The sequence below is a fragment of the Cryptomeria japonica genome, chromosome 6, assembly GCF_030272615.1.
Source record: "Cryptomeria japonica chromosome 6, Sugi_1.0, whole genome shotgun sequence".
NCBI classification, from domain to species: Eukaryota; Viridiplantae; Streptophyta; class Pinopsida; order Cupressales; family Cupressaceae; genus Cryptomeria; species Cryptomeria japonica.
In genome coordinates, this window is record NC_081410.1 from 42,280,431 (window position 1) to 42,302,125 (window position 21,695).

Below are 21,695 nucleotides of genomic sequence, written 5' to 3' on the forward strand. Positions count from 1 at the left end.
GTAAATCAATGACCTGCTCTTGAATCAGCTCTCGAATGTAGTGCATATGGATCTCGATGTGTTTGGTCCGCTAGTGCTGGACCGGGTTCTTCGAGATTGCAATAGCACTCTAATTGTCACAATGTAGAACTGTTGGCCATGGAGTGGTGAACCCAAACATTATGAGAATATGTTGAAGCCAAATGGTCTTAGTAGTTGCATTAACAACTCCTCGATACTCAGCCTCAGTCGAAGAGAGAGAAATAGCATGTTGCTTCTTGCTCTGCCAACAAATGGGGCTTGAACCAAGGTGAAAACTGTAACCTGAAGTAGACGTACGATCATCAAGATCACCAGCCCAATCAGAGTCTGTGTAACCAGCCAAGCGAAGTCTTGTGCCTGTTGTATAGTGAATCCCATAGTGATGTGCACCCTGGATGTAATGAAGGATGGGTTTGGCGGATTTCCAATGAAGCTCATGTGGTTCCTACATGAAGTGGGAAACCATGCCAACTGCAAATGAAATATCAAGGCGTGTGTGAGTCAAGTAAATTAGACTACCCACAAGCTAATGATCCAATGTGGCATCAACTGGTGGAGAAGAACACTGAGCCTCAAGCTTGACTCCTGAGAGAAAGGGAGTTAGGTCAGACTTACCATCAACCATATGAAAGTGTTCAAGTAGATCAAGAAAAAACTTGGGATGTGATAGTGTAATCCTGGAAGGTGACTATTGAATCTCTATCCCGAGAAAGTACTGCAAAAGACCCAAGCCAGTCATAGCAAATTTGTCAAGAAAAGCAGATTTGACCCTACTAATGATGGATGCAATGCTCCCTGGAATGATCAAATCATCAGCATAAAGCACAAGTATCGAGTGAGAGTCATCCTGTCGCAAAATGTAGACATTCGGATCCGAATGACACCTGGTGAACCCTGTTGAGAGAAGAAAGAAAACCATCTTGGTGTACCAAGCCCTGGGGGCCTTCTTAAGACTATAGAGAGCTTTCCTTAGTCTGCAAACCAAGGAAGTATCCTGGATGAAACCCTATAGCTGCTCCATATAAATCTCCTCATCAAGATCCCCACGAAGAAAGGCACTCTTCAAATCCATCTGATGTACAACCCAACCATGAGCTGCAACAATAGCAAGTGTCAAGCGAATGGAGTTCATCTTGGCTACGGGCACAAAGGTCTCACTATAGTCAACACCTGGAACCTAAGAGAAACCTTTCACAACAAGTCGAGCCTTGTACTTATCCACACTACCATCCACTGCAAACTTGGTTCGATAGATCCACTTACATCGAACCATCTTTCTCCCCTTAGGGAGATGGACTAAATCCCATGTGTTGTTTCTCATCAAGGAACTATACTCTTCCTCGATAGCTTGGCCCCACTCAGGAACCCTTGATGCTTCCTAAAATGTCTGTGGATCAAAAGCAGTAGCAATGAATGCATGTGGAAGACCCTAATGTTGTGATCGAGTCCTCTATGTGTTTGAAGGATCCCCGACAAGAGAACCCGCTGACTCAAGTGTCTATCAAGCCCAACGAGGTCTAGGTGGAGGTGGAGAATGAGGCTCCTCAACTGCAATTGGACCCTGCAAAGGTGTAACCATGTGAGTTAGAGTTGAAGGAGTCTCATCAGCTGAATCACTAGCATCACTATCCACAATGGAGGAAGGTGGAGGACGTAGAGAGGCTAAGATAGGAGAGCTTTCCTCAAAGTGAACACTCCTCTCAATAAACACCTCATGTGTCTCAAGATCCATCAATCTATATGTCTTAACACCCTCAAGATATCGAACAAATATGCAAGGCCAACTCTGAGGTTCCAATGCCTTGCATTTCTGTGGAGGTATGCGAGCCCATGTTGGACACCCAAAGACTCTAAAATGTCTCACAATCAGTTTCCTACCAGCCCAAGCTTCAAAAGGATTAATACCTTGCAAAGCTTTGTGAGGAACCCGATTCTAGATGTGCGTGGCACAACTGATAGCCTCTGCCCAAAAGGTGGGATCAAAAGAACGTGCATGTATCATACAACTAGCCATTTCTTTGAGAATTCTATTATTGCGTTCTGTTGTGGAGTGTATGCAATAGAATGTTGAAGATCAATCCCCTGAAATGTACAAAAATCCTCAAGTCTTTTGTTCACATATTCCCTTCCATTATTTGTGTGAAGAATCTTGACCACTTTCCCTGATTGCTTCTCCACATGAGTCTTGAAGTCCTGAAATTTGTCAAATACTTCACTCTTATGAATAAGAAAGTAGACCCAAGTGAAGCGGGAGTAGTCATCAATGAAGGTGAGGACATAGCGGGCCTTACTAAATGAAGGTGCTGGAAATGGACCTGCTACATCGCTATGAACAAGTTGAAGAACTTCCAAAGCTCTCCAAGCTTTTCCCTTATCAAACTTATCCTTGAGATGCTTGCCCATGGAACAACCTGAACGTACACCCTCTGAAAAATTGATTCAAGGTAGACTTGTGACCATGTCTTTAGTGCTGAGCTACTGAAAAATAGTGGTAGTTGAGGTGACCAAACTGCTCATGCCATAGCTTACTTTCTGAATTTGAATGAGTAAGCAAGGCCCTAGAAGGAGAACTTGGCACAAAGTGGGAGAATGAATAAAGCCTTGAGTTGTCATTGACTTGTCCCACTGCTACCAAGGCATCATCATCAAGTTCCTTTACCACAACAGAATCAGGTGTAAACTCAACCTTTTTCCCATTCCCATAGTGAGTGATTTGGTAGATAGAGAGAAGGTTGGTAGACAAGTTAGTAACATAAAGAACATTCTCAAATGTTCCATCATCCATGTCAACTGAACCTTTCCCTTCAACCTCAACTTGTGTATCATCACCCATGTAAATGTGAGGTACCTTAGATGGCTCCAACGAAGAAAACTGCTCCTTTGTAGAACTCATGTGATAAGAGGCACCCGAGTCAAGTAGCCACTGTTGTGAAGAACCTTTTGTAGCCACAAATGCTTGCCCTTTTCCCTTAGACTGTGAGGAAGAGGAAGGAGATGAATCCTTCTTTGTGTAGGCGGATGGCAAGTTGATGTTGTTTTTCTTAAGAAGATTTGTCAACTCATCAACTTGCTTGGTGTGGCATCGATGCTCATCATGACCATACTTCTTGCAATATGCACAAGTTGGTTTATCCTTCTTAGGTGGAGTCCCCTTCTTGGAAGAGGATGAAAACTTGCCTTGTGATGGAGAGGATGATTGCCCTTTTTCCTGTTGTGGCTTTGACTTAGATTGCTTCTTCTTGTTGGAATCTTTTCCTTGACCTCCTTGATTCCCTTGATTACCCACCAAAGCCTTGGACTTTGAAGACTTGAGAAGCCCCATGTTCAACAACTTAGATTCTTCCAATATTAACATTTCAGTGAAAGCATCAAATGAAGGTATAATGTAGGAACTTCACACTATCAAACAATGAGTTTGGAATCTAGACACAAATGGTGCATATTCTGGTGCAAGCTTGTCCAACAAGTTGAATATCAACTGAGCATCCTTTTTGTCAATTCCACAATCCTTAAGCTTTTCTCTTAGCTCATTTTCTTTGTTGACATAATCTTGGATTGTATCAAAACTCATGGGATCCAAGTTGGTGAGCTCATTGTCAATCTTGTAACCTCTGATTTCATCAACTTGACCATACAAATTTTGAAACATATCCCAAGCCTCTTTGATTGTAGTACACTTCTCAATGTGAAAAATGAGGTCATCGTATACATACTTATGCAAAGTTCCAAGAGCCATGCAATTCTTAGTCAGCCATTCTGACTGAGCATTAGGACCAACCTTAGGATCAGGTGGTGTTGTTGTTGTTCCATCTATGTAATGTGAGACCTTTTTCCATTAATTTGCTCCATACTTTAATTTTCCATGATGCATAATTATGTGGAGTTAAAGGTGGAAATTTATGAGGACTCAATGCAACAAAAATGAAAGAGTACAAGGAAAGAGAGGCACAATCACACAAGACACGCCCCAAAATTCACTCAATCAAAGAACCCCCGCCCTCCCCCGGCAAATGATGATTTGGCACTTTATACTTAGTGCATGTACAATGGGCCACTTGCAAAAAATGGCAAAGTGGACTTATGATTTCAACTTTACAACTGCCTTAATATGGCCAAAGAAGACTCAAACTAATAATGCAAGATATGTAAACTAAGATCCAAGCAAATTACAAGTACCAAGTAGGCCAAATAAGACCAATATCTGAAAGTACAATTTCCACTTAAAATCTCTGAAATCTGATCAAAGATTATGAAAGTAGACAAAAAAAAATATGCACTTAAAAAAAAAAAAACACCTGAAAAGGAGGTCATGTGAGCTCAAACAAATCCTTTGAAGTTGCAAAATTGAGGATTGGATAGGTACATCTGAGAGAATCCAAAAATTCTAAAAGACCTATGAACCAAAATGAGAAAATAACCACACCATTGCAAAGAGAACGAAAAATTAGCCCAAATAAAAAAAAAATGCACCCAAAAAAGAGAAAAAGTGAGCAAGTTATGAGCCTCCAAAGTTGACCCAAAAATCCAAACTGCTCAACAGAGAGGGGTCTAATTTTTTTTTCAAAAAAAGCTGATTGTGCGCTACTGACTAGGTAGAAGGTACGGACCCACAAAATTTTGAGAATTTTTTTTTTTTGAGATCCGAAAATTCCGTACCGTACCGCCTGAATTGGGCAAAAAATTCCTCCAACACCCAAAATTCGATTTTTTGTCCAAATAGGTCGAGTTTATACTCGATTTTTATGGAAACGGTCTCCTGGACGCAATGGTGAGGTTGAAAATGCTCTAAGGTGCCTCCAAAAAATGTTGTTCCTCAGATCCGGAAAATAGAAGTCATCCAAGATGTCTCCAAAAACCAATCAATTGAAGCCCCAATGGCTCTGATACCATGTGAGATTTTGTCAAGATCAAGGGCACAATGAAAGGTATAAAAGAGAGACAAAAGAATGACAAGAACAAACTGTATTCTCATTAATATGAAAATGATCAACTAGATTCACCAATACAATGAATATGGGCTTGTTTATATAGGCAAGGCCATATGGATGTACGAGCACACAATCATGACATGTGGCTCAATGAGAAACAAGGGTAGGTAAGAAATACTAGGGGTAGGTAGGAGAAATAATATAATATTCCACAAGAGGTGGATGACCCACCAAATGTGGAGTGTAACAGCAAAATAAGACCACAAAAGGTGGAATTTCTCCTACATGCTATATCCCTATGCGCACACTTCCCTAAGTGTCTCAAATCCAAACTACAAAGAGATGCATTATCCTAAGTTAACTTAAGTAAAGTGTAATAATATCCATAATGAATATTTATTTACACCAACAATATTATTATACCAATTCAATGATAGAGGCGAGAAGTGGTTCTTCCTGATAATCTCCAATTTAGCCATTTTAGAGGTATCTTCAGAGGATGTGTTCTCTTCTCTAACATTGAGAGGTTAAATATAACAGTTTTTTTAAGAATCCTTTTTTAATTGTAACTCTAATTCTCTTTCTTCCACCATTATCTAAATTTTGGGGTCTAGTTCTTCCTCATCTCTATGTACCTTAAATTATCTATTATCTGCCATTGTTTTTTATTTTTCTAACCATTCAATCAACCTCAAAACTCCCTGGCTTTTGGGTGGTGGACTTTGTTGAAGGCTTTTGTTCTCCAGAACTGGTTTCTTTGATTTTTCTTTGTGTAGTACATATTTGTGCATTATCATCTCAAAAGGAAAATGTGTGAATGAAGTCTTATTGCAATTCTTCCCTTTCCTTAGTTTATGCTCATATTTCTTGATTAATATACCAAATTTCAAATATAAATGTCAAGGCCTAATAAAGTGGCTGAATGAAAATGTGATAGTTGAATTCCTTATATCTTTTCCATGTGGTGATACAAATTTGAATGTGATCTTATGGGGTATTTGTTCCTGCATATTTGAGGATCAAGACATATTCTCCTTCTTCTTGTATGTACTGGGCCCTAATGAAAATTCTAAAATCATGTGAATTAGGGGCAATATTTTTTTGCACATTCCACCAAGAAGCTGCATTAAATACCAAGGTATCCTAAAGTGAACAAATTATCATTGATTTGAAATGTGCATTCCATGTTTAATAAATACTCTTTTACATCTCCTACTTTAGCAATCCTTGGTAGCTTAATATACAATATACCCCTTTGTATATGGTTCGTATGATTTGTGTAATCTACAAATTTATTCTTCTCTAGTGTTCTTTTAAAATTACTTTGTATCATAAAGACCTCTTTGAATCCAAACATCTTATGTTGTAGTGGTTGTGTATTGTCGAATTTCTAGGATACAAAGTATATAGGCCATGAATTACTATTTATTATTGGCGTAAATAAATATTCATTTTGGATATTATTACACTTTACTTAAGTTAACTTAGGATTATGCATCTCTTCGTAGTTTGGATTTGAGACACTTAGGGAAGTGTGCACATAGGGATAGAGCTTGTAGGAGAAATTCCACCTTTTGTGGTCTTATTTTGCTGTTACACTCCACATTCGGTGGGTCATCCACCTCTTGTGGAATATTATATTATTTCTCCTACCTACCCATAGTATTTCTTACCTACCCTTGTTTCTCATTGAGCCACATGTCATAATTGTGTGCTCGTGCATCCATATGGGCTTGCCTATATAAGCAGGCCTATTTTCATTGTATTGGTTAATCCAGTTGATCATTTGCATATTGATGAGAATACAGTTTGTTCTTATCATTCTATTGTCTCTCTTTTTATGCTTTTCATTGTGCCCTTGATCTTGGCAAAATCCTACATGGTATCAAAGCCTATAGGGCTTCATTGATTAGTTTTTTGGAGACATTTTGGAGGCTTCAATTTTCGGATTTGGGGATCTTCATTTTTTGGGGGCGTCGTACAGTGATTTGGACATCACTGTTGAATCCGGGAGGCCATTTCCATGAATTTCGACTATAAAGTCGACTTATTTTGGTGAGAGTTTTTTTGCCCATTTTGGCTATTATTGTACGGATTTCGAAAAAAAAATTAATTATTTTTCGAAATAAAAAAAGAGAAAAGAAAAAATTTCGAAAAAGGCGATAAATTTTTTTTTTTAAAAATATTTTTTTTTTGGGGGGTCCGCAAACCCCCCCCCGGTGATCTCCGTACCCGCAGGTCTGTGCGGCCCCTACCACTGTACCTGCACCCGGCGATCAGCCTTCGTCACCGGCATCGGCCACAGTCACCGGCACCGATGCCCAGATCTCTCGGCCTCCCCCGTGCCGCCCTACCGCTACACCCGTCGCCGCCCCATTGCCGCCTCGCCCAGCAGCCCGCCCCGCTGCTACCCATACAGGCCGCCCGCCTCGCCGCCCGCGTAACTCTTCCAGGCACCGGCAACTTCCCCCGACGACCGACCTCTGTCACCGGCATCGGCGGCACATCCGGCACCGGTGGCTCCTCTAGCACCGGCCGCCAACTCCCACGCGGACCCCGCCATGCAGAGAAGACAGACACAACCATGTCACCCGCCACGCAGAGTAGACGCAGACACAGCCACGTCACCCGCCACGTAGAGTTGATGCAGACCGCCACGTCACCTATTTTTTGCCACATCAGCCTGTCCGTACAGTACGGATGCCACGTAGGGGGTGAAGTTTTTGTGACGGCCAAATGGGCATCAAATTTAATACCATCATTTTCTGACATCAGCACCACATTAGCAGAGTTTTGAAATTTTTTGACCCCCTCTTCATTCAGCTTTTAAGTTTTGCAGTTCAACTTTGAAAGGCCATATCTTGCTCATTTTTGCTCCTTTTTTGGTGCAATCTTTTTTGAAATGGGCTAAAATTCCATGATCTTCACAGTGGTGTGGTTATTTTCTGATTTTGGTGCACAGGTTTTTTAGAATTTTTGGATTCTCTCAACTGTACCTGTCCAATCCTCAATTCTGCAACTTCAAAGGCCTCGTTTGAGCTCATACGACCTCCTTTTCAGGTGTCATTTTTTTTGAAAGTGCATGTTTTTTTGTCTACTTTCATAATCTATGATCAGATTTCAAATATTTTGAGTGGAAGTTGTACTTTCAGATATTGGTCTTATTTGACCTATTAGGTACTTGTAATGTGCTTGGATCTTAGTTTAGATCTCTTGCATTATTAGTTTGAGTCTCTTTTGGCCTTATTGAGGCAGTTGTAAAATTGAAATCAGAAGCCCACTTTGCCATTTTTTGCAAGTGGCCCATTGTATACGCACTAATTATAAAGTTCCAAATCATCACTTTTGGGGGGGTTCTTTGATTGAGTGAATTTGGGAGGGTGTCTTGTGTGATTGTGCCTCTCTTTGTGCTCTTTCATTTTTGTTGCAATGAGTCCTCATAAATTTCCACCTTTAACTACACATAATTATGCATCATGGAAAATTAAAGTATGGAGTAAATTAATGGAAAATGGTCTCACGCATTACATAGATGGAACAATAGCAGCACCACCTAATCCTAAGGCTGATCCTAATGCTCAGTTAGAATGGCTCACAAAGAATTTCATGGCTCTTGGAACTTTGCGCAAGTATGTATCAGATGACCTCATTTTTCACATTAAGAAGTGTACAACAATCAAAGAGGCTTGGGATATGTTTTAGAAATTGTATGGTCAAGTTGATGAAATCAGAGGTTACAAAATTGACAATGAGCTCACCAACTTGGATCCCAAGAGTTTTGATACAATCCAAGATTATGTCACCAAAGCAAATGAGCTAAGAGCAAAGCTTAAGGATTGTGGAATTGACAAAAAGGATGCTCAGTTGATATTCAACTTGTTGGACAAGCTTGCACCAGAATATGTAGGATTTGTGTCTAGCTTCCAAACTCATCGTTTGACAGTGGGAAGTTCCTATGTTATGCCTTCATTTGATGCTTTCACAGAAATTTTGATATTGGAACAATCTAAGTTGTTGAACATGGGGCTTCTCAAGTCTTCAAAGTCCAAGGCTTTGGTGGCTAATCAAGGAAGTCAAGGCAAAGATTCCAACAAGAAGAAGAAGCAATCCAAGTCTAAGCCACACCAGGAAAAAGGACAATCATCCTCTTCATCACAAGGCGATTTTTCATCCTCTTCCAAGAAGGGGACACCACCTAAGAAGGATAAACCAACTTGTGCATATTGCAAGAAGTATGGTCATGATGAGCATCAATGCCACGCAAAGCAAGTTGATGAGTTAACTAATCTTCTTAGGAAAAACAACATCAACTTGCCATCCGCCTACACAAAGAAGGATTCATCTCCTTCCTCTTCCTCACAGTCTAAGGGAAAAGGGCAAGCATTTGTGGCTACAACAGGTTCTTTACAGCAATGGATACTTGACTCGGGTGCCTCATATCACATGGGTTCTACAAAGGAGCAGTTTTCTTCATTGGAGCCATCTAAAGTACCTCACATTTTCACAGGTGATGATACACAAGTAGAGGTTGAAGGGAAAGGTTCAGTTCACATGGATGATGGAACATTTGAGAATGTTCTTTATGTTCCTAACTTGTCTACCAACCTTCTCTCCATCTACCAAATCACTCACTATGGAAATGGGAAAAAGGTTGGGTTTACACCAGATTCAGTTGTGGTAAAGGAACTTGATGATGCTGCCTTGGTAGCAGTGGGACAAGTCAATGACAACTCAAGGCTTTATTCATTCTCCCACTTTGTGCCAAGTTCACCTTCTAGGGCCTTGCTTACTCATTCAAATTCAGAAAGTAAGCTATGGCATGAGCGGTTTGGTCACCTCTACTACCGCTATCTTCAGTAGCTCAGCACTAAAGACATGGTCACAGGTCTACCTCAAATCAGTTTTTCAAAGGGTTTATGTTCAGGTTGTTCCATGGGCAAGCATCCCGCGGAAAAGTTTGATAAAGGGAAAGCTTGGAGAGCTTTGGAAGTTCTTCAACTTGTTCACAGCGATGTAGCAGGTCCATTTCCAGCACCTTCATTTAGTAAGGCCCACTATGTCCTCACCTTCATTGATGACTACTCCCGCTTCACTTGGGTCTACTTTCTTATTCATAAGAGTGAAGTATTTGACAGATTTCAGGACTTCAAGACTCGTGTGGAGAAGCAATCAGGGAAAGTGATCAAGATTCTTCGCACAAATAATGGAAGGGAATATGTGAACAAAAGACTTGAGGATTTTTGTACATTTGGGGGGATTGATATTCAGCATTATGTAGCATACACTCCATAGCAGAACGGAGTTGCAGAATGCAAGAATAGAACTCTCAAAGAAATGGCTAGTTGTATGATACATGCACGTTCTCTTGATCCCACCTTTTGGGCAGAGGCTATTAGTTGTGCCACACAAATCCGGAATCGGGTTCCTCACAAAGCTTTGCATGGTATTACTCCTTTTGAGGCTTGGGCTCGTAGGAAACCGATTGTGAGACATTTCAAAGTCTTTGGGTGTCTAGCATGGGCTCGCATACCTCCGCAGAAATGCAAGGCATTGGAACCACAGAGTCGGCCTTGCATATTTGTTGGATATCCTGAGGGTGTTAAGGCATATAGATTGATGGATCCTGAGACACATGAGGTGTTCATTGAGAGGAGTGTACACTTTGAGGAAAGCTCTCCTAGCTTAGCCTCTATACCTCCTCCACCTTCCTCCATTATGGATAGTGATGCTAGTGATTCAGATGATGAGACTTCTTCAACTCCGACTCGCAGGGTTACACCTCCACAGGGTCCACTTGTAGTTGAAGAGCCTCATTCTCCACCTCCACCTAGACCTCGTTGGGCTCGACAGATGCTTGAGTCCACGGGTTCTCTTGTTGGGGATCCTTCAGATACACGGAGAACTCGATCACAACATCGGGATCTTCCACATGCATTCATTGCTATTGCTTCTGATCCACAGACATTTCAGGAAGCATCAGGGTTTCCTGAGTGGGACCAAGCTATGGAGGAAGAGTATAGTTCCTTGATGAGGAACAACACATGGGATTTAGTCCATCTCCCTAAGGGGAGAAAGATGGTTCGATGTAAGTGGATCTATTAGACCAAGTTTGTAGCGGATGGTAGTGTGGATAAGTATAAGGCTCAGCTTATTGTGAAAGGTTTCTCTCAGGTTGCAGGTGTTGACTATAGTGAGACCTTTGCACCCGTAGCCAAGATGAACTCCATTCGTTTGACACTTGCTATTGTTGTAGCTCATGGTTGGGTTGTACATCAGATGTATGTGAAGAGTGCTTTTCTTCATGGTGATCTTGATGAGGAGATTTATATGGAGCAGCCATAGGGTTTCATCCAGGATACTTCCTTGGTTTGCAGACTAAGGAAATCTCTCTATGGCCTTAAGTAGGCCCCTAGGCTTGGTACGCCAAGATGGATTCCTTTCTTCTCTCCGCAGGGTTCACTAGGTGTCATTCTGATCCGAATGTCTACATTTTGCGACAGGATGACTCTCACTTGATACTTGTGCTCTATGTTGATGATTCGATCATTACAGGGAGTACCACATCCATCATTAGCAGGGTCAAATCTTCTTTGCATGACAGATTTGCTATGACTGACTTGGGTCTTTTGCACTACTTTCTCGGGATAGAGATTTCACAGTCACCTTCTAGGATTACACTATCGCAGCCCAAGTATGCTCTTGATCTACTTGCACGCTTCCATTTGGCTGATTGTAAGCCTGCCCCGACTCCCTTTCTTTTAGGAGTCAAGCTTGAGGCTCAGTGTTCTTCTCCACCAGTTGATGCCACTTTGTATCGTCAGCTTGTGGGTAATCTCATCTACTTGACCCATACACGCCCTGATATTTCATTTGCAGTTGGCATGGTTTACCGCTTCATGTAGGAACCACATGAGTTTCATTGGAAAGTCGCTAAACGCATCCTTCATTACATCCAGGGTATACATTACTATGGGATTCACTATGTAGCATGCACAGGACTTTGCTTGGTTGGTTACACAGACTCTGATTGGGCTGGCGATCTTGATGATCGTAAGTCTACTTCTGGTTACAGTTTTCACCTTGGTTCGGGCCCCATTTGTTGGCAGAGCAAGAAGCAACATGTTATTGCTCTCTCTTTGACTGAGGCTGAGTATCGAGGCGCTGTTAATGCAGCGACTGAGACCATTTGGCTCCAACAGATTCTCACAGAGTTTGGATTCACCACTCCACGACCGACAGTTCTACATTGCGACAATCAAAGTGCTATTTCAATCTCGAAGAACCCGGTCTAGCACCAGCGGACCAAACACATCGAAATTCATATGCACTATATCCGAGAGCCCATTCAGGAGCAGGTCATTGATTTGCAGTATTGTCCTACAGTGGAGCAGGTTGCTGACATATTCACCAAAACTTTCACCGAGAGCAAGTTCCAGCAGTTGCGAGCTCTCTTGGGGGTGCAGGATGTGTCATTAGGGGGGGTGAACTGACTTCTCCTTCCTCTCTTATGGGGGGGACTTTTTCCTCGTTGAGGTTTTGTCCTTCTTGTTTGAGAGTCTTTTGTACTTTCATCTCTCTTTTGGGGGGGAGTTTTTTCCCACTGGGTTTTCTCACTTTCTCTGTTTGTGAGAGATTGCATTGCATGGTTTTGCTTGCATTTGTATATTGTACATGGGTACCTATCATGGCCTAGTAGGCAAGGCCCATCTTGCATTGTTGACTTGAGTCTTCATTCCCATAAGTTGCACTTAAGGGGGGGTGTTGGTGTAAATAAATATTCATTTTGGATATTATTACACTTTACTTAAGTTAACTTAGGATTATGCATCTCTTCGTAGTTTGGATTTGAGACACTTAGGGAAGTGTGCACATAGGGATAGAGCTTGTAGGAGAAATTCCACCTTTTGTGGTCTTATTTTGCTGTTACACTCCACATTCGGTGGGTCATCCACCTCTTGTGGAATATTATGTTATTTCTCCTACCTACCCCTAGTATTTCTTACCTACCCTTGTTTCTCATTGAGCCACATGTCATAATTGTGTGCTCGTACATCCATATGGGCTTGCCTATATAAGCAGGACTATTTTCATTGTATTGGTTAATCCAGTTGATCATTTGCATATTGATGAGAATACAGTTTGTTCTTATCATTTTATTGTCTCTCTTTTTATGCTTTTCATTGTGCCCTTGATCTTGGCAAAATCCTACAATTGTTTCCACATAGGACCTACTTTTAATATCACTTAGTGGGATGGAGACTATCCTTTCATCATCTATAAAAGACATCTCTTCTTTCCTTGAGTCAATATGCCATTTTAACTAACAAACCCTCTCAATCCTACTAATACTTTTAAGATATTCAAGGATTCTTTTATTTCAACTAATTCAAAATCTATAATTTGTTTTAGCCCTTTAATTTCTACTTCTACATTTATCCATGCGTCCAGGGTCTCCATACTCGAACAATATGCTAGACTAATATTTATTGATGTTTTAAAATAACTTAGGTCTCCCCAAGTTGTGGTCAAAATGATATACAAGTCCACATCTATATCTACCATCACATGTTTGATTTTGTTATTATTAAAATGTGCAATGATTAAAAGAGGGTCATTTTTTCAGCTTTTATTCTCAGTTAGTTGATGAACTTGTTTCTTTTTACTGTTCCAATATTTCTTCAACTATTTCAATTTTACTAGGAGTCCTTTTGTTAGGCCAAAGAGGCCAAATTCTTTACATCGTCACTTCTTCTTTAAAATAATAAGATATATCATCATTTTGTTGTTGGATGATTTGTTTAACATTCTCTACCACTCTATCTTGTTCTTGTTCACTTGGGTGGAAGTAATCATATTCCTCCTCTTTAGGAATTGATTCTTCACTCACTTCTTCCAATTCTTTTTGTTTACTTTTATCAATATCAGTTCCATATCTAGTAAAAAATGTAGCTTTATTTTTCTTTGTTCCAAACTTCTTCTTTTTTATTTATAATTATTATTCTTCTCTAGAGTATTCTTCATTTTAAGTATCCAATGACCATACATCCATTCTTTAACAACCACGTATTCCTTGTAGTGGTATTCTATTGATTACCCTAGCTCCTCTATACCCTTACAAACCACCACTTCTTGATTTTTGTGTTGCATTTTGGAAAATTATTACAATTTATCATATTTATAGATGTCATGTGATTCATCTTCATAGAATGGAGAATTTAGTGACCTACCTTCTCATAGCTATATCAAGTAGCATCATTTCTTTGATGGTTGTTTCTTTCATGGCCTCTTTCTCCTCTATAATTTGATTGTTTATTATGTTCAATAATATCTTGTGGTGGGCTAATTTATAATGTATAAGAATTTATTTTATCTCTCTAAGTTGGTTGTTTATATCCTACATCATTTTGAGACAATGAAACTTCCATAAGTCCTTTTAAATATGCCATGTTTCTATCTACCTTTGCATTGCAATTATGATTCATCAACCATCCCTAATTATAATGATTTTCTACATTCTAGACTTGAAAACAATTTATAGGAAAAATCCCTGGTGAGGTGGCTATCCCATTCTTTACAAGTTCCATAGTATAATGAATTTGTCTTCATTCTTATAGTTTTTCGCTTTACATGTAGCATTGTTGTAATCCTTTCTCCCTAGACCTTAGGGAAGCCATTTTGAATGTGAATTTCCCTTTAGCAATAAGTACACCATATTTCTTTAGCCTTCTTCACCTCTCCTTTCGCCAAAATCTCATTTTGTATGTTTAATTTCTCTACCACAAATTGTAACCTTTCAAGAGTCCAATTTATATGATCCTTTTGTGGTCTAGGCCTAGTTTGTCCTTCTATGTGATATACCAAGGTTATTAAATCTATATAAGAATCAAATATCCTTTCACCATGTAGTGATGCTCTTATGTCCCTTTGTAGTTTGGATATAAACCATTCAATCTTTTATCATTTTGATAAGGGTTCTATGATGGATGAAAATGGAATTTGGTAGTATTAAGAACTAGCTCCACTTTTATTCATACATTGGAATATGAAAGCACCTAAAGGAGTGATTCTCTTTGACTTACTCTTGTGAAAGAGAGTCAAGGAATACTTTTAGGATTTCTATTCCTTTGTTTCTATGAAATGGAATGTGCAAATTATGAGAGGATGTTGAACTATGCAAAGAAGATGAATACAAGTGACTAAAACAGTAAGACAACAAACTAATAACTTAACAGAATTGAGACAAGTACAGATATGAGAATGGAATTATGTTGTGCACCTGTGACCAAAATTTGAGCTCAAATTGGCAGGACCAAGGTGCTAGGTGGCTTGGTCCTAGAGACTGGGTTGAGCTACAAATAAGGGGGGTGAAATTTGAGATTTTCTAAGAGCTTCCTACCAAATATAAGGCTATTGTGGAGGAATAGGGTGCTATGTGCCTTGGTCCTGGGGAACGAAGGCACTAGGCACTCTCTGATGAATTTTGGTTGGATACTCTATCTCTGGGTCTTGAAGTTGTTCTAATTTTCCTGGCTCCACTGGATACCTATAACTACACACAAGAAGGAAAGAAAGGGGGTTGTGGATAGGGGTTTGACTTAGGTAAAACCTCAGGTTCAGAATTAACTATATTTGAAATAGAAATTTAACTTGAACTGAATTGGAAAAGCTTACCTTTTGAGGGCAAGGCTGAAATGCTGAAATGTAAATGATTTTACCTTCAATAGGTGATGCAATGTTCTTAGGATATTGCATTCATGTGATAATGCAATAACATGATAAATCACATAAAATCCATTATGAAACCATAATTTGAAGATGCCTTGATGTAATTTGTTTCTCCTTGAATCAGATCTACTCCGGAGGAAGAATAATTGCTCTTGAATTCATGATAATGTTTGCATATATTGTAATTTTTGAAAATGAATTGAGAGAGATGCCCTATATAGGGATTCCATAATTGAAATCACCATTAGGGTGACTTAGAATTGATATATTTTCGTACAAAGAAATATTTGAACATTATAATACTGTCAAATTAAGCTCTCAAAATTCGAGGGAAAAAGATCGGGACCTGAATGGTAGCATTCTGGTCTAGTCGACTTTTTTTTATTTTCTAGGGGAGTAAGATATCATGATTATAAAGTCAAATCCAACACGATAGTTCAATACAAGGTGTTTAGATATAAGAAAAATTTCTTTGAAGATTGAAATTAGGACATTACTAGGATTAATTAAAATAAAATATAAAGGGGTATGCTTAGGGTTAAGGGCCCAATTTTATGATATGTGAATTGTTGAGAGAGGATTTTAGATTTAATTAAACTAATAAATAAATGCCTAAAGGAGTCTTATAAATTCAATATGTAATGGGACACACTAAGGTGAGTGCTAACATAAGCGTGGAATTGGACAACCCTAATTAGGGGTGTACAATTTACGATGCTATAGGTTCCTCTAATTTACAAAATACTTATATTTTAATATTTTTACTATAATTATTTACTAACCCTTCTTCTCTTTTGATGAATTCCCTCATTTTACTAACACTCTTCATAGGGACATCCAGAGTGCCAAATTTTGTTAAGTATTGCTTTACCTCATCTCAACTCTTCTCATATTTTGGGTAAGTTTTCTTATAATAGTCCAAAACATCCTTCGTTAGTCAATATACAAAATCTAATAGCTTTTGCATATATTCTTCATTTTTGCTTTCCCATAGGGAATCCAATAGGAATATGTGTGTCATAACTTCCATGGTATCTTTTCCAAAGATTGGAGCTTTAATTGATTATTCTATTTTTATCTAGTTCTCCTTTTTAAGTTTGTGGATGGGTGTACTCTTCTCCATTTTCTTCTTTGCACTTTTTATTATATGGGGCTTCTTTTCTCTACCCTTGTCTCTTCCTAACTTTATATCAAAATGATTTTTCCTTGGTATCTCTTCCCAATCAACTTACTTTCCTTTTTTCTCTCTTGTCTCTTCACTCTATGGTACCTTTTCTACCAAAATATTTTTACACTTATATAGCTTAGGGGATGGGTCTTGGTCAAGGGGTTGTGACTCTTAAAACAATCTCTTCACCTTTTTAATTGTTAGTGACATTTCAATTGTTAATGATCATAATTCTTCACTCAGATTAATCTTAAATTTCTCTTCCTTTTCTATTTCCTCTCTTCTTAATTTTCTTATACTCCTATTGACTAATTATTCTAAGTATTCATCTTGGATAGATAGGACCTTCTCCAAAGTCTTCAAGAATTCTAGAAATCTATCATCCAACTTTACTATCAGGTTTGATTGTCAAAATTTTGGGAAGTTGCAATAGGATTGAAGCCTTTGTGCTACTACAATCCACTAACAACAACCTTCTAGATTTTTCATAATCATCGATGTATTTATTCAAACTAGTTATCATGTATCTTGTCTTTTCCCAACATGAATCTGATTTCTCTAGGGTCTTCTAATCAACCTCTAGGTTTTATTTTTCTTTCTATTTGACAACATACACCTTGGCACACCACCAATCTCATTAGCATGCTCAATCCTCAATTTCTCTATAATTTAAATTCTTATCTGGTTCCTTTACTCCCCTTCAACTATATGGTTGTGTGTACTCTCTTCACCATTTGGGTTGGTCATGTCTACTTTTCTTGCTAGGTCAATTTTCTCTTTAATCTCTCTTGCATTTTTCATATCTCCTTTTGCCATGGGTGTTTTTGGTTTGGGATTGCATTACTCCTTTATTGTTTCCCATAGTAGTTATATAAAAACTTTTGTTATTGGTTACATCTCTTCAACGATTCCCTTTAGAATCCCCCCCCCACTTTCCATTATCCATCTCCTTTGTGTCTAACTCTCTCTTACAAGGTAGACACCAAGAGGATAGTGTCAAATTATATATTCTCCTCATTCTTCTTTCTTCTTCTATATCCGATTTAAAATTTAAAATTAAATTTTTTTCCTGTTGCATTTTATATAACCTAAATAGGGACCTTCCAATGGAGCCAATGTTTTCAAGAAATTTGGGAAATATTGACTAAATGTTTGATCCCCGAGTAATTTTTGAGTGGTCTAGTTTATACCTCAGACTTAGTCATACAAAGGCATCGGGAATTAGATTAGGAAAAAGTAATAACTAAATAATAAACAATACAAATATTAAATATCACATGTATAGCTCCAAAATATTTGTATTATTCATATCAATTTAGTAAATTCATATACCCTCGTATCTCCTTGTACATCAAATATCTTCCTTTATACTCTTTTATATTTATCTATCTTTACATCATATATTTGTAGCATATTCAGTCACACTATATAATTTGCATCTTTTTCTATACTTATATCTAGAGGATGAGACGTGAACCATCTATCTTATCCCTATCCTAAATGGTATCTTTTGAATCTCATGCTTTTTAGACTCCTTTTAGCAAGATGTGGTAAGATTTGCATGGTTGTGTTTGAATTGTCCTAATTTCATGCTAATAAGAGATACTCTTGGTGGAGTGGATGAAAAATTAATCAACCATCATTACATTTAAGCCCTTGTATATTCCATTTTTAGTCCTCACTTCGCTACCAAAATTTCTTCTATGAAGTTTTGCATGACACAAGTTTCAATGAACACCATGACTCTTTATCCCTTTAGGACTAGAATTTAAAAAGATTTGTATCATGGAGTACCTATAAACTTAGCCAGAGTGATTCCTAAATTTCTACCTTGATCTCTTATTTTATCTTTTTCTTCTTTGCTCTCTAGTCCTAGCTCTTCTTCCTTGATTTATGGTTAAGGTTCCTCAAAACTTGTGACATGCTTAGAGACTATCTCAATGTAGTATACATGTTCTTTATGAAGGAATCCATGTCCAAGTGACTAGGGATTCTTGTAGGAGTTCAAGTATATTTTTTTTCTTCTCAATTTATTTCTTGTATCCACTTCTTATTTTGAATGGTATGTTGTGGGCTACTGAAGATAGTTGCAACACATTATCTTTGGAGGGAAGGTTTATTTTAGAACACGCTCCTTTCAATAACCATCTCTAAGAATTAGGCCCTATTGATTACCTCTTGGATAAAATGTGGTTCAAAGGATTTGACCAAACCCGTAAGATATTTAATAAGTGCTTAAATGAAAAATATTTTTAGCCTCTTCTTTGAAACATCAATCACTATCAGAGCTAGTCTTTAAAATTCTAATAAGTTGTTCTCCATTGAACCAAACTACTTGAGTTGAACTAACTCCTCGAAGTGCACCTCAAGATCCCTCCTATCAAAACTTTGAATTACCAATCAATAAAACTTTTTTATATGATTTGTTGAGCTATGGCCTAGAGTGACCAAGTCATGATACCACCATTCACATGTAGTATCCTCAAGATGCAATATAGTAAACTTTATGACCTCGTCCTTAGTCATAGGTCTGAGAGATAGAACTATGTGCATCGAACTTCTATATCCATGCATATTTCATGCATTTTCTCTACCCATTGAATGTGATAATTTTAAACTTTCCTAAAACATGTTGCATTCTCTCATGATAGTTGGAATCCTAGGTTCAAGCCTAGCATTTTTCCTATTTGAATTCTTCAAGTTTATAAAGTTGTTAAGGGACATTTAATCTAAAATATTATCTAGGAAGACTTGGTAAACTACATGACATGATATAATGTCATTTATAGTTAGGATATTAACTTCAACCTCTTGAAACTTTTCATGCACCTCTTCCCTAGGAAGGAACATAGGCTTGGAACACTGAGCTAGTGAAATCATGGTAGTCTTTCGAGTGTTACTAGTAATTGATTTACGATTGTTAGCTTCAATAGTGCTTCCCTCATAATTATATTTCCTAGGAATATTCATGTTATTATCCATTTTGTGAATAATTTGTGCCAACCTATCCAACACAATATTAAATTAATTTTCTACCCTAAATTTAGAACTCTTATTCTTTTCCTTTTCTACCATGATACTATATTGCTTTATGATAGTACTTGTCAGAATGTTTTCACCCTTTGGATTCCTTCAAGGATGTTTTTAATTTCTAATTTCTCCTAGACAATACTTAACTTTTTGTCACTGAAATGCATACAAGTTTAGCACAAAGTTAACTAAATTCACAAAGAAAATAAGCTAGTAGGAAAACAAACATTTTCACCACTCTAATATTATTGAAAAATATTATTTTAATATATTTTGACCATTAAAAATTATATCTTAAATATGTAACTATATCCTATAAAAACTCTAAATTAAATAAATAATTACATAGTATCTTTATTAACTCAATATTTTATAATTCATTACATAGAAATATCCATATTTACAAATTAGGTTCACAAATAGTAGGCCCTAATAATTAACATTTTAATGTACAACCATGACACAACAAGATATACAATGTATTACTCCCAAGGTAACCTAAAAATCAAGCTAACATGACACCAATAAAGAGCCACCACCATTAAAGCTTGAATGTGACACATAGGTGAGATCATACCTTCAACCAAAAGGTTTCAACCTTTGACATGAGATGTATAGAGGTTTTCCCTATATGACTTTATCTAAAAAATATTAGTTTGTTTTGTACACTTGTAACCTTGTTTGTTGTTAAATATAAACTCAATACACAAGAAAACTCAAAAAATGGTTGTGTTGTATAGGGGCTTACCTAAGAAGACCCCATGTTGGTGTTCTCACCTCCACAACAACTATGATTGATAAAAAGAAAGCTTATCCTCAGGGTACACACATAGGTTAAATTATAACTGAAATGATTATACCTTATGAAAAATAATGTTGGTGATGCAATGATCTTTAGCCTAGTCCTCCAAGTATTGAATGTAGGTTGTTATAGCTTGCTAGTCAATATGTTGAATACTTAGAAATGAAGTGCTTTCTTGGTCACAAGGCCTCTTGAATTATAAATTAGAATTTGTGAATGATAAAAGATTGCTTGATATAGGGTTCACAAGGTATTTTTGAATGTAGGCTGACAATAAAAAAATTAATTGATAAAATCAGGAGTAAATCATGAATGACAAAGGCCATAACTCACACATTTTTTAATTTGAGTCCCTTTTAGAGGAACTAGGGTGTTGGGAACCCTACTCCATAAAAAATGTACTGGAAAAAGGGGTGGAAATGTATCAGGATCCAGAATATAGGAACTAGTCTCAAAATAATTATATGATAATAATTAAGTTTAACAATTAAATAATAGAGTAGGATAGGGCCTAAATAGGATTAAAATGATCTAGGAGAAATCACACTAAAGTAGGGAATCAAATAGAGTGAAAATGTAAAGAGTTACAATTTACTACACTACAAGGTGTTTTTTTGTGATGGCTTCTTGATCTTGTCTTTACAATCTTAAGATACCTAGGAAAGGCATCAAAAACTACATAATGGTATCTCACTTGGGCTTGATACGTGGAAATGACTTCTTGTTCTCATGATGTGTGAAGTGTACCTATTCCTGTAAACATAATGCACTCAATAAGTCATTACAAGCAATGGTTACTGAATTAAAACAATGAAATGTAAAACCATAGCTAATCGACTTATTCCCTCCTAGTAAATGCGAGTATGAAAAATGCTCTCAGATCTGATTATGCATATTCCAGTGACTTGACTACACTTAGATGGAGGATTTGAAGGATGAAAATGCATGATCTAGAAAGAATAGCATGATTAAGCTATATGAGTTCATGATTGATCTAGAAAATGAACTAAGATTAAGATGC